The following is an 18,598-nucleotide window of genomic DNA, read 5'->3' on the forward strand; positions in this document are numbered from 1 at the left end:
TGAGAAAGTAAGAAGTTCCTCAAGACTGAGAAAACTCAAGTCTCTCTGTTAGAAGGGTGATTTTTGCATTAAGTCTGCAGTCAGGTAACCTTAAACATGACTCTACTGTTCTAAAAGTCTGCAAACAAATAGTGCTGTGGAATCATAAAAATCAGAAAGATGGGCAGCACCTGTGGCTCAAAGGAGTAGGGCACCAGCCCCATATGCCGGAGGTGACAGGTTCAAACCCAGCCCCTGCCAAAAGCTGCCAAAAAAAAAAAAAAAGCATAAAGATGATTATAAAAAAAAATAAGAATAAATCTTACTTTTTTTTTTGATACAGGCTTTTACTATGTCACCCTCGGTAGAGTGCTGTGATGTCACAGCTCACAGCAACCTCAAACACTTGGGCTCAAGTGATCCTCTTGCCTCAGCCTCCCAAGTAGCTGGGACTACAGGTGCCCGCCACAACCTGGCAATGTTTTTTTTAGCAGGTCCCAGCTGGGTTCAAACCCACCAGCCCCAGTGCTTGTGACTGGCACCCTACCCACTGAGCTACAGGCACCGAGAGCCAGAATAAATCTTACAAATGCCACTCAGTCAAAATTCCCTTTTAGGGCATTTTAGTGGCAAATCTGCAGATCATTTCCCTTTAATTCTCTCTCAACCTCTCCCTTTGCCCTCCTGCCTGCTGCCTTTATTTATCATTTTTCTACCAGGGTAATGAAAATAAAAGTGGAGACTCAGTCCCAAAAGAATCATTGTTATTAACAAAGACCGGCTCTGTATGTGCCTTAAGTTTTTCCTCTTAATTACACACTGATTATGTACTAAGTGAGTGATTGACCATGACACGTAGCATTCCAATCAGCAATTAGGCCAGTTGTGAATTATGTCTTCACTTCAGCCCTTTCCCTCTCAAGGGTAGGTCACTAAACAAGCACACCAAGGTGGCATTCCACAAATGATATTTTGGGTAGGGAGAATGGTTGGGAAATCACAAAGTGACATAAAAAGTCAGACAGACATAAATTCAGATCTGAGCTCTGCTATGGACTACTGATTGCCTAATCTTAGGCAACTTGGTTTCCCCAACTGGCAGAAGTAGAGATACTGGGACAAGGTCATTGTGGGGAAGTGCAATGGTACATACGTAGAAGCCGGACACATGGAGATATGTATTAAATTTCGCTCTTGCCTTCCCTCTGTCCCCCCATGAGGGAGAGGTTGCATTCAACACTGTGGTCATACCAAGATAAATACAGATAAGCCTTTTCTTTATGAACTTTACGATGTCAGCTATTTTCACAGTCTTAATGTTAAATTTGGCATGTTCCTTGGAATTTTTCATGGCATCCATTGTAATACAGATTGTAACAAACCAACCAGTTAACTGGTATCAGAGAAGAGCAGTGACTAAAAAAGAGCACAGACTGTCAGGTACCCTGTCAAAGAAAAGAGAAAAATGTGTATGTGATCTAACTGCTGTATGATGAAATCTGAGTATTCTCTTTTTGCGTGACAAGGGGGGAGGGACGTGCAATGAAATTAATGGGAGGTAAGTTACACTTGATCTTGGTCAAAAGGCTGAGAAGTGATAATGGGAGGTAAATTTAGAATGAATGAGAAGAAATGCTCCTTTGCACAGTGTGTGTGGTTTACCTCCAAGGTTGCTTTATAAGGCTCCTGACTCAAGTGCTACACCTGGCTTTAACAGGGCTACATAGTTCTATGAGCATCTGTGAGGTCTGTTGCTTAAAACCTCAGAAGATGATTGGGAGAAGAAAATCATAAGCAATAAAGATGAAGGACCAAGGATCAGGATTACATTATGAACACTCTTGCTCATTTTGTTTTAGTGTTTTTGTTTGCCCTTCCTCATCTGCACATTTCCAGTGTCAGGTTTTGTTGTTGTTGTTGTTTGTTTTTGTTTTTTAATTGAGACAGAGTCTCACTTTGTCACCCTCAGTATAGTGCCATGGCATTATAGCTCACAGCAACCTCAAATTCTCAGGCTCAAGCTATTCTCTTGCCTCAGCCTCCCTAGTAGCTGGGACTACAGATGCCTGGCACAATGCCTGACTAATTGTTTTTTGTTTAGCAGGCCCAGGTCGGGTTTGAACCCACCAGTCCTAGAGCATGTGGCCAGCACCCTAAACACTGAGCTACGGGTACCCAGCCTGGTGCCAGGTATTTTGCAAATGAAATATTTATTGGACCAGGAAAAGATTTGGAACCCTCTTATTTTCACTTCCGAGCCATCTCTGTGAATTATCTGACTAGTTTCACTTCTAGAAATCAGTTTCCTCTTTTTTTTCTTATAATTTCCTCAGCAATTACACAGTAGTTTGAAACTTATCCAGCCACCTCAGCTGTCCAGAACTAAGATAAAAATAAAATTAAATGAAATTGACTGAATTTATTTTAGCTCAGTAGCCTCAGCTCTCACTCAGAACATACCAAGGCATAATTTTCACAAAGACCACTTGTGGTTTCCCACTTGAAATTAGATTCAAAAGCCAAACAAATCAGTGTTGACAATAGGATTCAACTATATTGAATACCCCATATTATGTAGAATTCCTCTTCTTCAGTGATGCTGGACCTGTGATATGATGATATATTCTACCTTGTCACGCACTCCCAGGTTTTCATTTTTTGAAAGTTCTTTCAGAGCACAGATTTTGACATTAGATGGGACCGGTTTCAAATCCCACCTTTATTGTTTCTGACCTCTCTGATGGCAACTTCCTTGTCTGTAAATTCAGATTTTTAATAATCACCCTTCGAGCCTACTGGACAGTGAAATCTTACATCACACTACTACAGGTTGAATATCCCTCATGTGAAATGCTTGGGACCAGAAGTTTTTCAGCCTTCAGATTTTTTTGGATTTTAGAATATTTGCATATACCTTATGAAATATCTTGGGGATGGGACCCAAGTGTAAACACGAAATTCATTCATGTTTCATATACACCTTATATATATAGCCCAAAGGTAATTTTATGTAATATTTTTAATCATTTTGTGCATGAAACAAAATTTGAACTGTCATCTGTTGCTTGAGGGCAGGTGTGACATTTTCTCATGCCATGATATGGAGCTCACAAATTTTGGATTTTGGAGCATTTCAGATTTTGGATTTGCAGATAGGAATGCTCAACTTTATGGCCTGGACCATCACAGGTGATTAATCAATATAAATTCTCCTGCCTTCTTATACAAGGATGCATGACTTGTCTTTCTAATTAGCGTGGATGCTACACAGGAAGATACATTGGAAATCTTGCTTATCTTTTTGATCACTGAGGACTGTAGTTAAGGTATAACTGTGCATTCTACATGTTGTATATTGCTTGAAAAATCATTTGGTAGTCCTATTTCATTTTTCTTTTACCTTTTTTTGTTTATTCTTAAGAGACTGTGTCTCACTCTTTTGCTTAGGCTGGAGTACAGTGGCCCAGTCATAGCTCACTGTAGCCATAAGCTCCTGGACTCAAGTGCTGCTCCTGCCTCAGCCTCTCTAGTAACTAAAACTACATGCACACCACCATACCTAGCTAATTTCTATTTATTTATTTATTGATTGATTGATTGATTGATTGTACAGACAGGCTCTCACTGTGTTGCTCAGGCTGACCTTGAACTCTGGGCCTCAGCTAATCCTCTCTTCAGCTTCCCAAAGTGCTAAGACTACAAGTGTGAGCCACCACACCCATCCTGAAGTTTTCTTTCTTTCTTTCTTTCTTTTTTTTTTTTTTGTAGCAATAGAGTCTCACTTTATCGCCCTTGTTTGAGTGCCCGGGCATCACAGTTCACAGCAACTCCAACTCCTGGGCTTAGGTGATTCTCTTGCCTCAGCCTCCCAAGTAGCTGGGACCACAGCCCCCCACTACAACGCCTGGCTATTTTTTGTTGCAGTTTGGCCGGGGCCAGGTTTGAACACGCCACCCTCGGTATATGGGGCCAGCACCCTATGCACTGAGCCACAAGTGCCGCCCCTGAAGTTTTATTTTTTAACCATCATCATGTAGCACAAGGAAGTACTTTCAAGTTAGGAAATGTACCATGTCCACCAGAACAGCTTCACATTCTCACACAGTCTGAGAATTAGGTGGATGGTCTCCTTTATGGGACTGAGGGTCCCTAAGTAACGTGGTGACAGGAATTGGCTCTGCAGGGCGTGTTTACCTTCACACAACAGCAAACATCAGGTGCCCAGACTTTACATTCTAGGTGGGTAGCAGGTAATCTTGTAAACTTTCTCCTATTTCTAAACTGGTTTTAATAATCTCACATTTCACTAAACAGACTCCAAGTATGTGGAATCAGACTCCAGATATATATAGTATCAGGTTGGTCACAAGGTCATTAGTATAAAAGTAATATTTGGTTAAAATGTATTTTTAAGGCTAGAATCTTTTCCTTATACTTAAGATTAAATTGTACTCAAAGAGAAATATTCTACAGTTGTATCTTTGAAACACCTGCTTTTGTCGATACATGGATTCCCTCTAAATCAGTGTTTTTCAACATTTTTCATCTCACGGCACACTTGAACCTATAGTTAAACTTGCACGGCACGCTTAAATCATATTGATCAAAAAAAAAAGAGTTAAAAAAGAATATACTTGCTGTGCTTTGAACATCTTTTCAAAATACTTTAATTAATGATCTTTGAAATTTTTCACAGCACACCCACGATCCTCTCACAGCACACCAGTGTGCCGTGGTACACAGGTTAAAAATCACTGCTCTAAATTTTAGTTATGAATGAAAGCTACTAAAATGAATTCATAAAAATTTCTATCACAGAGTGAGTGGTCTATATGGGATAGGTAAAGTGTAATTGTTAGGTCATTTGCTGGAAAACACATAGATCTAAAAGCAGAAACTAACCTTAATCCCACAGTCGGCATGCTAAGCTTTCGCTCCACTTCTGCCTCAAGTCCAAGGGTTCAGGGCACAGGTCAGAGTCCCTGATAGCAATACAGACCCCCCTCCACAGAGAGTTTCTAGGCCTTAAGGAATTCACTAAGGCAGAGTGAATGTTCTCCACCTTCCAGATCTAAGCTCCACCTTCTCCCCAGGTCTGTGGAAACCAGGCAGGACTCACAGCACCCTTTCTGAGTAGGAGGGAAGGTGTCTTCCCAGCCCCGGAAACTGCCCCCCACCAAACTGAGGTCTTGGTGGCTCCCAGGCCTCTGATGTTTGCTTACATAGCTCTGGATCTGCACCAGGAGGCACTTTGTCCCCAATGAAGCTAATATCTGTCCTGCTGCTGAAGCGGGACTATTATTCCTCAAACTCTAGGGTAGCATTAAAAAATATCTTATTAGAGAAATGACGAAGGAGGAAGCTGAAAGGTACTCTTCTTGGGTATCATGGTGAGCGTTTTTGCATTCAATTCTCAAAACCACTCAGTGAAGTGTTATTATACCCATTTTATAGTTGAAGAAAGGTTCAGAAAAATTAAATAACTTGTCGAAGTCAATTTCAAACCTAATTTTTCTCCTCTTAAAGGCCATACTCTTTTTTTTTTTTTTTTAATAAAAATGCTACCTATGTAGAACAACAGAAACTAGCCCACTGCTCCTTTTGCAACAACATTCACTAAGAGGGTGTTCACATGGGGAACCAACCACTTCCCGTTAGCACAGCCTGCCCATCAGTATGGAGGGCTTAGCTAAAACCCCCAGCCCTCCCAAAGCACAGGCCACATAGTCAGGTATGGAAATGACTCACAAGCCTGAGCATATCCTGCCTCTCAAAAGTGGATGTACAAACTCTATTGATAACCTGGATTTCACTCCTTTTCAGAGGAAGAACTTTCCTTGCCTTCAGTAATGTTCTTTTTTCCATGAACCATTAAATTGCACACAAAAGCTTCTGTGGATGCTTTGCAACAGGCATGTTTTATTTCTGATTTTTATTTCTTTTTACAGTACTCTTTTGAATAGAACCAACTGGGGAAGGTGGGTAGTAGAATACATTAGCACACAAGCACACTATTTTGTCTAAATCAGGAGAGGATTTATTTTTATTATTATTTTATATAACACTTCACTGAGTGACTTTTCCAGATAGATTAAGGAATCTCTCAATAATAGAATACACATGTAAAAAATGTGAATTTCCGTAATTGTTAGGCCAGCATGAGTTAAGTAATTTTTATCAAGAGATCTGGCTTAATGAGCCAAACAATTGTCTTCTTAGCATAAGAGACGCTAAAATTTATTTAGCACCGTACATTCCAAATAGTGTTTGAAAACCAAAATAACTCGCATAATATAAATTTTGATCATTCAAATATGGCTGAGATTTGCTAGTTTTAGAATTGGAGATAATGTTCCCATGTGAAGTTAGGTTTCCCCTAAAATACAATAGCAGAATATTATTTTGTGTCGTAATATTTGCTTATGCCATATAAACAAATTAAAAATGATACATTGTTTCCACTTCAATGAGAGGTTAGAAAGATGAGCAAGGGCAACGCCCATTAGTACTGGAATATTTTTCTTAATATCTCTGATATATGATCAACCAACCTCAAGTAACATGAGCTTACATACATAGCATAATATATTCTATCTCTGGGAAGCTCGACTTGTTGAAACCTTATTTTGTTAAGTCAAAAATAAGTCAGCTAGTTTTGAATACTCCCTGTAACAATTACTAGCAGTGTCACCTTGGGAAAATCCTTTTATCAGTCTGAACTTCACATCTTCATACAGAAAACAGCTATAATAAGTAAGATCTCCTTTCTGCAATATTGTTGAGAAGCTCTAATTAATGAGAAAGTGGTTAACTACATTCTAGCAAATAATAGATCTTAATAAATGATGTCTCCCTTCTTGGAATTCTCTCTTTCCACCCATTATTCCCTTAAAAGAAAAACATTTCCAAAGTGTGGATAAAGACCCATTATTTCTCATCTATGTATCTTTAGGATGGGATGATGCTTATTTGATGAAATATATCCCTTGCACATTCACCATAAAGCTGGAAAACAGTTATAAAAAGTCTTCTTTGTAGATACTTGAAAATACTAATTGGGACCAAGTGTGGTGGCTCTTGCCTGTAAGTTCAACATTTTGCCAGACTGAGGTGGGAGGACTGCTTGAGGCTAGGAGCTTGAGACCAGCCAGAGCAACATAGCAAGACTCTATCTCTACAAAAAAATTAAAAATATTAGAAAAGCATGGTGGTGCACATCTGTAGTCCCAGCTACTTGGGAGGCTGAAGCAAGAAGATCATTTGAACCCAGGGGTTGGAGGTTACAGTGAGCTATAATTGGACCACTGTACTCTGACCTAGGGGACAGAACAAGATCCCATCTTTTAAAAAGATATATACTAATTGAATGAGTTCCATATCAATATCAGTGCATTTTATAAAATCTACCATTAATGACCTCGTACAAATTAGGAATAATTTGAAAGACAGAAAGTAGCGTTTCATAAGTCATGGCTCATCATAATGATTGCTTTTAGATATAAGTTTGCTAATTTGTTTTCCTAAAATACAATGAAGGATTGAGTGATATATCTATGTCACTTACCCATGAAAAAAACTTTATACTGGCTGATTCCATGATATTTTGTCCTGATAACAAAGGGCTTTTCATCTACCAGCACTTTTGATATTCAAGTATAACCTTCTAGGGAAATAGAAAATTAAATATTTTATAATTGAATATCACTTATAGGACTACATCATAAGGAAATAACTGGACAAAAGCAAAAAATACATGTATGAAATTGTTCATGTCAGCATTATTTATTGCCATTTAAAAGTAGAATTAAACCAAAGGACCACTAATAAAAAATGTATCAAATAAATTACAGTAATTCCTTATGATAAAGTGTAGTTTAAAATTACATTGTATCTACATGTATTGCCATGGAAACATAGCCATAATGTGTTACTAAATGAAAAAATAGATAATAAAGTAAAACATTATCTCATTTTTTAATGTACATACATTCAGAATGATCTGGAAGGACCTATGCAAAAAGGTTAACAGTGGATATCTCTAGATAAGATTATCAGTGACTTTTATTTTCTGCTTTCTCTTTTTCTAAATTTTCTAAGCTTTTTACAGTGAGCATATGTTGGGAGGCGCCTGTGGTTCAGTGGGTAGGGTGCGGGCCCCGGCTTTTAAGTGAGCATATGTTACTATTCTTTTCATTGTTTAAATGATTTAATAAAAAGTGTATATACCAATTTAGTAAACGAATATAATGGTAAACAAAATATGTACATGGAGACACATGCATATGCATTTATATAACTTTTACATGTGAAAAATAAGATTTTATAGCTATTAATGCTGATAATTAGATAAATATTTAAATACTATTTATAAATACATAATTATTTGATCAGTTTTCAGTTAACATAGGTATGCTTCTATGGTTTTGGAAAAAGGATTCTTCTGACTTACTCAATTTTTATTTTTTATGTCACTTCAAAACCTTTTAAGATAAATTTTTAAAATATTTATAACCCAACCCCAACCAGAATGGCATTTTCTCTTGGCCATGTCCTTGTCTAGGTTTATATCCTAAGACCTCTTAGTCCTTGTCTATATGCACATTCAATTATTTGTATTAATAATGATTTTATAGGTGGAATTTTGCAGTCTTCATTTTTATGTCATTTCACCAAATTCTTCTTTGCTTCACTTTTTCCCCTTACCCTTTGCTTTCCCTGTGAAGGTCTAATATTAGCCTGCTGTATATGCTTCCACTCTCTCCTCCAATTTCATGCAATCATGTACCAAGGGATAGCTGATAGAAGGGTGATAGATCGATAGATGTTATTTATATTCCAAGGATGTGAGATCATGCAAATACATTTCTCTGCAATTTGGTCTTCTCATTTAACAATAAATCTTAGCTTTACCCAATTTTTATAATCAGCAAATAACCCATGAAACAAAATTACATTTCTGGACTTCACCCTGGAGGAGGAAAAGAGCTCTGAGAACTGTCACTATTCCCACCTCCACACTCACTCACTGTGTGACTTAAAAAATGCACACTGTGGTAAGCCACAGCGTCCTCATTTGAAAATAAAAGGATAGGACTTAGATCTTTTCCACCTCTATAATTCTATGACTCCTACTTTTATCTTTTGTTTCATGAAGTTACACTTTGGCAGAGTGTCCTTCATTAAAGCTTTTCGCTTCTTAATTTCTTAAGGACAAGTGACCAATAAATCTCAAGTATGTGTATTTCAAATGAGGTTCTTCTAGGAAGGTTGCCAGATCATTATCTTACAATGCTTTCTTAATATATTAATATAATGAACGCTTAATCTAAGTGATATATGTCTGTAAGTTAGAGAAGTTCTTTGTATTTGTATGCAAAAGTGACTTTCACTTAAGCCTCTCCGCTCCCTTAATAAAACTTAGGCTGACCCCGTAAAATACAATTGTACATTAGTGATGCAAATGGGAATAAATGCAGAGTTTTGGATACTATATTTTACCTATCTCTTGACTCCACTGTGCTTTTTAGAAGAGATTATATGACAAAAGAGACGTTAGCGTACTTTCCATGAGGTTGCAAATCTTAACTAAATTCTCACAGTTGCCCCTTTCTTCCCACTTGCCTGGCTCAACCAAGATCAGGCAGGTGTCTCTCCTCCCCATGGTTCCCTGGACGCTGGTTTGCTCTAAATCTGAGCAGGATTAACTGTCCCCCTTAATAATTCATGGGGAATCAGCTGGTCACAGAGGGAAGCATTTCCTGTTCCACCATCCTGATCCTGGTGACTGCTCAGCTCCAGCCTCTCACTCAGCTTCCCCTCGGAGTTCCTGACATACAGCCTGTTTAACCCTCCGTACCAAAGAAAAGCCTTTTCCTGTCTGATTTTGAGATGCTTAAAAAGCATTATAGAGGAGCGTTCTCCCTAACTGTAACAGTTTAAGTCTCATCTTGCTTCCATCTGTTTTTTTGTACTAAAGACTTCTGAGGCCATTTTGGTTCACCTTTTAACTTCTCAGCTAGTTTCTTTTCCTCTCTTCATATTAGTCAGACACCCCAGAGTGCCTTATCCAGGGCTGCCCCTCAAAGGCCGCACAAACTGATTTTCTCTGCAGTAGCCATTGTTTAGAAAAATGAGTACAGGCTTGTCTGTGTGTATGAATATGTAATGTGTATTATTAATATATTTTTATGGTAATCAGAGTGGTAGATGTGACATCATTATATATTTAAGATATGTTTACTAAACAATCTATGGATTGATTTTTGTATCGATATCCGATAGAATTCTGTATCTACCATGAATATTCTTAGAAAATTCCACGATTATCACTTTAGATGGTACCAGATGTGCAAAACTGTAAAATGTGAGTAAAATACAAGGCCTTATTTTAAGGAAAGTGCAACATACAATACCAAATACCTATCACTTACTGTTGCTACCCCATGAAATGATTGTAATAGTGACACCAACCCTTTATTTTAAGAATAAAAGAAAGAAAACAGAACTCAATTACCTTGTGTACTTAACAACCAAAACTTACTGTTTTGTGTGAGCTATCCAGCATTTAAATGAATCATTCGCACTTAGGATACTCTTATTATTGTTTTTTCCAATGGGGTAAGGGCTCAGGCTCCTTAGAATGGTACGCTGGGGCGGCGCCTGTGGCTCAGGGAGTAGGGCGCCGGTCCCATATGCCGGAGGTGGCGGGTTCAAACCCAGCCCCGGCCAAAAACCACAAAAAAAAAAAAAAGAATGGTACTCTGTTTATTTATACTCTGCCTATCCGCAAAAAAGACTTGAGGCTTATATTAAAAGAAATAATTATAGTAAAATAAAAATCTGATTTTTAAAAGAAAATATATATATAATAATATATAATTATTAAAAGAAATAATTATAGTAAAATAAAAATCCATCAAAATAATAGTAAAAGATATGAACCAGATAGTTGAAAAGAGAAAAATTGAGAAGGGGAGGGGATAAAGAAAATACTCCAGAACATGCAAACGAAGGAAAATGACTGACTCTGAGGTTGCAATCTGTGTAACCTCAGACTGTGACTCTGAGGTTCTTGGCAATCAAGATGGGTGGGTCTACAGAACTGTCATTACAAAAGCAATATTATAAAGGCCTATAGAGAAGAAACTATTTTCCAGCTGAAGGCGTTTTCCTCCTGGATCATTTTATAAAAGCTATAGAAATGGATGTGGAACAATGCTTTCGTTAGAATTCAGAGAGAGGGAGGTATCTAACCTACGACTTACACATAGCCAGGTGAACGGTGTTGGTGTGAATGCTGCAGAAGGACAGCCCTGCAGCCTTCAGGGGTCAGCTCACGCCTACAAACAGTGATAAGGAAGCATTTCTGTAAAGACTCTGCCAGCTTTCTCCGTGACGTAAACACACATTGGTTCTAAAACATCAGTGCAATTTTTCTTTCAAAAAAAGAATCTTTATTTAAACCATTCTATATATCAATTACTCTAGTACCAGAATTTGAAGGGTGCGTAATAATAAAATTGCATACACTGTCTAAAATTTTATGTAATAGTATAAGTATGGGGCACCACTCACCACATGTGGAAGAGTAGAAAATATGGTATCAAAAGTGTGAATGGGGCGGCACCTGTGGCTCAGTCCGTAAGGCGCCGGCCCCATATACCGAGGGTGGCGGGTTCAAACCCGGCCCCGGCTGAACTGCAACAAAAAAATAGCCAGGCGCTGTGGTGGGAGCCTGTAGTCCCAGCTACTCGGGAGGCTGAGGCAAGAGAATCACTTAAGCCCAGGAGTTGGAGGTTGCTGTGAGCTGTGTGAGACCATGGCACTCTACCGAGGGCCATAAAGTGAGACTCTGTCTCTACAAAAAAAAAAAAAAATTAAAAAAAATAAGTGTGAATGAAGAATCGCCGTTTCTTCCTTTCCTTGACAAGTTACTTCATTGCTCTGAGCCTTCATGACCTTCTTCTTTAAGACAGAAATAATGAGAAGTGTCATCCTTGTTATAATGAAATGAGATCATTTACGTGAAAGCACTGTAAACTGTAAAGGTCTGTTAGTTATTATTCTCTAGAAACCTCTTTATGTTTAATTAGAAGTCATTGTTTTCATTTTTTTCCTTCAGGCAATTGAATGTGGTTTATAAGAACTCCATAAACTCAAAAACAAAATAGCTGCTTTGTATACATACATGCACAATTCACCCTCTGGAAAGTTTCTAAGAAAAAATTAGGATGCTTTTCTTACGGAAGAAGTAAATAGATGTTCTAGTTCTTTTTACATATGAAAAAATGATTTATGAACAAAATAAAGAAGGTAGTTTTCCCCACTAATAAATATAGGAGCAGAGACCTTAGATGAAAACCACAAGTACTCACACTCCAGTGCACAAGGTGGCACAATCACGATGGTGGAGGAGGATTCAGCTGCAGTTCAGCCTACAGTTGAATGCTCAACTAATTTGATAACATGGGCGATAAATGATTTCAAAAATTACTATGCTAACAACTGACTGCTTGGGAGTATCGTAGGGAGGGTGGAAACCAAGGAGGCGCAAAGGCCAGCTGTGCTGCTGTCATAGTCACCCGGACCCAAGGGAAGCTGACCGCAGAGATTTAAGTGGTAGCTGTAGAAAAAGGGAAAGGAGTGACTAGGACAGGTAATGTCCATGATTTAGTGACATGGACTAAATCCTTTCTGAAGACTCTTCTAGGAAAATGCAAGTATTCTTACCAAGAACATTTTTTTCTTTTTTGTTTGTTTGTTTGTTTTTTATTTGTTTGAGACAGAATCTCACTCCATTGCCCTGGGTAGAGTACCACGGCATCAAAACTCACAGCAACCTCAAACTCCTGGCCTCAAGCCATCCTCTTGCCTCAGCCTCCCAAGTAGCTGGGACTATAGAAATGTGCCACTCCACCTGACTAGTTTTTCGATTTTTAGTAGAGACGGGGTCTCATTCTTGCTCAGGCTGGTCTTCCCTCCTAAACTCAAGCAATCCCACCCACCTTGGCCTCTCAGATTGCTGGGATTACAGGTGTGAGCCACCCCACCTGGCCAAAAACATTTTCTTTTCAACTCCTCCCACATATCTATGTATATGTGTGTGTTTGTACAAATATGTGTGTGTGCGCGCAGATATGTGTGTCTGCACACACCTATATCCATTTGGAAGGAGGCAAAGTGCATATAAGCAAAGAAGTGTTTTGCATTTTTGAAGAATGCCTTGATGAAAATTACCAATTTAAGAAAGATTTTTTTTCTGACTCCTAGGAGTAAGTATTCCAGACTTTGGATTTCAGGAGTTAAAAGTTTTTATACCCACTACTAGTGGTAAAAATATCACTAAGTATGTTAGAGAAAGACATAGGGCTTCTGTTTCATTTGGAAAGATCTAAACATGAGATCAATAACAGTTCAGATTTGAAATAAATGGCAGCCGTATTCTAGATTTGGAAAATGATTGAATTGAACATTTCACATTACGAGATGTGGAGTAAGAGAATTCAGTGTACTGGGACTTGAGATCTCTAACACCAGTTTAGATGTATTTTATTCCATCTGTTCTTGGATTCCTGAATCCAGGACAGTCTTGGCTGTATCTGACAGTAATACAGGGGCACCCTGGGCACAGGGACATGCTGAGTTTGCCCGAGTCCCTGTGTGCTAACTACAGTTTTCATAAACCCCTGTGACCTTCACCTCCTGAATTTCTTTACTGGTTCCATGTATTTTCTATGTTACGATTGCACAGTGAAGAGAATTAAAAATATTCTCTTTTCTTTTAACGTTTTGTTTAATGTTGAGAAAAAAATTTTTGAAAGTTTTTTTTAATAACATGTTTGAATCATGATTCACAAATGAGAAAGTCTAAAAGTTTATATGGTATTCAGGGAAGAGATTCTGTGTATTGTCTCAAATACACCTTCCTTCTCCTAATGGCAGCCACACAGCGTCAGGAGTCTCTTTCCAGGGATATTTAAGTGAGATACAAGCAAATATGAAAAATTTCCCTCTGTATTCCTCTTTTTGTAAGCTACTTAACAAGCAGTAGCATACTTGACCTTCTGTTCTCCATCGTAGTTTTTTTTTTTTTTTGCAGTTTTTGGCTGTGGCTGGGTTTGAACCCGCCACCTCTGGCATATGGGGCTGGCGCCCTACGCCTTTGAGCCGCAGGTGCCACCCTTCATCTTGATTTTTTAACCCACATTGAATTCACACAGATCTCTCCACAGTAGAACACAGAGCAATTCCTACTATTTAATGGGACCTTCCATCTAGTCTTCCCAAGGCTTAACTAATCTCAAGAGAAGAACATTGACTATAACGCCTCTGTTAATGATGGTAATTGATCTTCTGCTTGAATCTGAGACACACCCACCATTCCCTACAGAGTCACTTCTTCCCCACTTCTTTGCTCTGAAGGAAAATCTTGTTCTTTGTTGATATTTATAGAAAGTAGTCTCCTGCCCTCCCACAGAAACTGGGAGATAGGGACAGTATCTTTTTTGGTGATTATGTTTCAAAGGGATGTGGCTCCAAGTCCTTAGGAAAGAGATTTCTAGGTGGTAAAGTCAAAGATAGACTGGGAGAAAATTTACATGTCATAAGGGCAGAGAATGAATTTACAATGGCAAGTTTTGTAAAGATGCTCTAAGAAAAGGGAGGTCGGGGCAATAGTTGGGAAAATGTGGGTCTCAAATTTAGTTAAGCTGGGTGGAATGTTAACTCACAATGAATCTATTCATTGGTGTCTCGTTCTTTTTTTTTTTTATTGTTGGGGATTCATTGAGGGTATAAAGAACCAGGTTTACACTGATTGCATTTGCTAGGTAAAGTCCCTCTTATTGTGTCCACTCCACAAGAGGTGTGTCGCACCCCCCTCCCTCCTTCCCTCTCCCTGCACCCCCCTTCCACGTACTAGGTCATTTTATGACCAGATCTCTATTGAGGATTCACTGTCCTCCCTGGAAGAATCATCTGATCCCTCTGGGTATTTCTCCATGGTGTGCTGTGTTTGTCAACACAGCTAAGTTAGATATGATTTCATGTTTATCACTATTTCTGACATATATATGTCTAACATATATATGTCAGAAAATAGTATTCACAGAATATTTTATATGCTATGACATGTTATACTGGGTTTCATTTTATACCGGGTTTTATATGCTATGACATTTTATACCGAGTCTTACACGTTACTACTTCTTAATTAAAAGAAATATAATGAATTAACTTTTGGGGTGAAACTCAATATGAACCAGGTCACGTAATTCTCACAAATACTCAGCGAGATAGTTAGTACTCCCACTTTACAGACCACGAAACAAAGGGACAGAGAGATTCAGAAACTGTCCCAACAGCACTTAAGCAGAAACAATGAGATTCAAACCAGTGTGATTCTACACACCAAATTTTAATTTCTATATTAAAATTCCTTGCTTTCTAATCTTTTAAGACTTTTGCCAGGGGGCTGGGAACGGTATTTTCTTTTTGGGAGCTGTTCCGGTGGTGATACAGTAAACCTCCAGATGGTAAAACTTAGCTTGCCTCTTTAATTCTGAGCCTCAGGCCATGGGTCAGAACTGGAGATTGCAGAGGCTCCAGGACCTGACTACCACCCTGGCAGCCACTTAGCAGAGAATCTCATAATACTCTGTTCCATGAATTAGTAATCAGGTATTTTCCATAAAACACTGTGAAAGAATTCAATAAAGATACCTGGGGAAATTAAGCTATTTTACTCTATAAAAATTCAGAAGACTTAGGGAGAAATATCTGTCAAGGTCAGGGACACAGAAGAATCTTGGGGTGGGGAAAAGGTGAGAAAAATGATTTCTTAAAAAATCCAAAAAGTCAAAGTTAGAAGAAGCGCATCCTTTCATCTGAGCAGCTAGAAAACTTTAATCGTAGCAACCTGGTGTTAATATGGCCTCTAGAGAGGGGTGCTAGGTAGTTCCTTAACCTCTCTGCAATCCATGTACCTGTGCTAGCGTCTGATCACTCAAGATTCCTTTTTCTTCTTTTTTCTGAGTCCTGATCTCTGTGCCCGTGTCTGAACACTGGCCTTCAAAGATAGTATGTTGAGTGGGAAGAATGTAGATCAGGTTTTAATTGAAGGTCTGTTACCTATTAGATGAGGCTTTTTGGACAAGACCTGTATTCATCCTGGACCTCAGTTTCCTCATACTGGGAATAATAAAAATTCCTTTTAGACTTGTTATAGGGATGGAAGATAATGCCTAAACCAGGGCCACTTACCCAATAGTCACTCAAGAATTTATAAATATTAGTATGCTTTGGCAAGCTTTGTCCAGTGATCTTCAGCTGAAGAGCTCAGAGAAGAGGAGAAAAAGACTGGCACCAGAGGCCAGGTCTTTTTTCTGGGGCTGTGGAAAAAGCTCTCTCACCTAACTGAACACATCATGATGAACAAAAAAGATTACATAGTCAGGGGAAGGAAAAGCCATCCTAAGGTTACACTTAGTATCAGAAGGTGAGGAATTTAAGGAAGGCGATGATCTTCAGAGGAGGTTGAAGACGCAACAGAACGTCCAGCTGGTTGCCAAGAACAGGAGCCAGATTTCGAGATTTTTCCATAGGTATTGGGGCCCAGCTTTAGGACAGAACTCCATTCACCAGAGAAAAGTCCTCGCAATTCCAATTGTTTTCAAGACAATTTAGTAAGTTCTCAGAGTAGAAAGTCACGAATATAGATCAAAGCAGCTCTTTTGTAAGATGGACACACATGTGGGTGGAGTTAAATCACCGTATGGGGAGAGGAGATAAAGAGAGGGAAAGGATGATTAAAGAGGTTAGCATGAAGTTTATAGTTGCTGTACCAGAGATACCCAAAATAATAGTGGCTTAAACATAATAAAGTTTGCTTCTGTCTCACACACACAGAAAAGTTGGGGTTGGTGGCCCCAAGGTAGTATGGAGGCTCCAAAACCACCTACGCCCATGTTATTTCTGTCATGTTCTGCCACCTTTAATACATAGCTTTTGTCTTTGACCCCAGAAAATGGGTCCGGCTATCACAATCCCAGCCACATTCCAGATAATAGGCAGGGGAAGAAGATGGCATGTTTATTTTAAGGGTGAGACCCAAAGTTGCAGAGCTCACTTCTCATATACCACCAGCCAGAACTCAGTGGCAGAGAAAGCTGGGAAAATTCTATTACAAAAGTCCACTTAGGAAATCTTGGGACGTTTAATGTTGTGTCCAACCATGACGTCCTTAGAAGTTAACACAAAGTCTTTTTTTTCTTTTCTTTCTTTCTTTCTTTTTTTTTTTTTTTTTTTGAGACAGAGTCTCACTTGGAAGCCCTCAGTACAATGCCATGCCATCATAGCTCAAAATAACCTCAAACTCTTGGGCTCAAGCGATTTTCTTGCCTCAGCCTCCCAAGTAGCTGGGACTACAAGCACCTAGCTAACACAATGCCCATCTATTTTTTTTTTATTTTTTTTAGAGACAGAGTCTTGCTCTTGCTCAGGCTGGTTTTGAACCCGTGAGCTCAAGCAATCCACCTGCCTCAGCCTCCCAGAGTTGCTAGGATTACAGGCGTGAGCCATCACTCCTTGCCTAATACAAAGTCTGGTCAGAGTCATGTTTCCACAATTTAAGGGGAAAACTATGGATCTCCATTAAGATTTTTGACCCCATCAACTTCCTAGACTATTAGCTTTTCCCTACTCAGTTAAATGGCAGCAAAACTCATTATAAAATACATGTTATTTTCTACATTGAAACTATAAAACCAGCCAGGAAGTTTACATTTTTAAAAAAAAAAAATGTGTGGGTATAACTTTCTAGTTAAAAAAAAAAAAACTTTATTAAAGTTTATTAAAATCTTACCACAGGAAAGGAATAATTTAATAAAACATGTAAAATAGCAATTATGAATCACATTTTACAAATTTCATTGTGTCAAGAAAGCCTAATGGCATAACTAGAGTCCCAGTGTTAGTGTTAAAACCAGAAATTACACCCAAGCCAAACTGATGTATGTTATGTCCCACGTACATTTAAACTTTTCTATCAACTACATCAGAGACAAACATCAATTTGTCTATAACAAGCTATTTTATCACTTAGAATTTTTATTTTGTATTTGTTAAAAGAGATCTAACATACTTATTTTAACTTCTTTTTTAGACAGATTATTTAAAAATTATTTGGACAGATTATTTTAAAATCATATCATTTTTAGACATCCATAAATAGGAAAACATAAGCAAAATAATTGGTGCACATTTTTCTAAAAGTCCTTCAGAGTCCAGGTCTGAATCTTTTGAGTAGACTCAGCTTCAACACAGTCATTGAGACCCAAGATTTTTTTTTTTTTTTTTTTTTAAGAGACAGAGTCTCTACTCGGGAGGCTGAGGCAAGAGAATAGCTTAAGCCCAGGAGTTGGAGGTTGCTGTGAGCTGTGTGAGGCCACGGCACTCTACCGAGGGCCATAAAGTGAGACTCTGTCTCTACAAAAAAAAAAAAAGAGAGAGAGACAGAGTTCCACTTTGTCGCCCTCGATAGAGTGCCAGGATGTCACAGCTCACAGCAACCTCCAGCTCTTGGGCTTAGGCGATTCTCTTGCCTCAGCCTCCCAAGTAGCTG

General features: G+C 38.6%; 1 protein-coding gene across 5 annotated transcripts in view; it reads left to right on the forward strand.

Moving 5' to 3' along the window:
• ANKS1B (ankyrin repeat and sterile alpha motif domain containing 1B) overlaps window positions 1–18,598 on the forward strand; it is a 1,177,049-nt gene that overhangs the window by 677,784 nt on the left and 480,667 nt on the right. The window lies entirely within an intron of this gene.

Source organism: Nycticebus coucang, chromosome 3, assembly GCF_027406575.1.
Source record: "Nycticebus coucang isolate mNycCou1 chromosome 3, mNycCou1.pri, whole genome shotgun sequence".
NCBI lineage: Eukaryota > Metazoa > Chordata > Mammalia > Primates > Lorisidae > Nycticebus > Nycticebus coucang.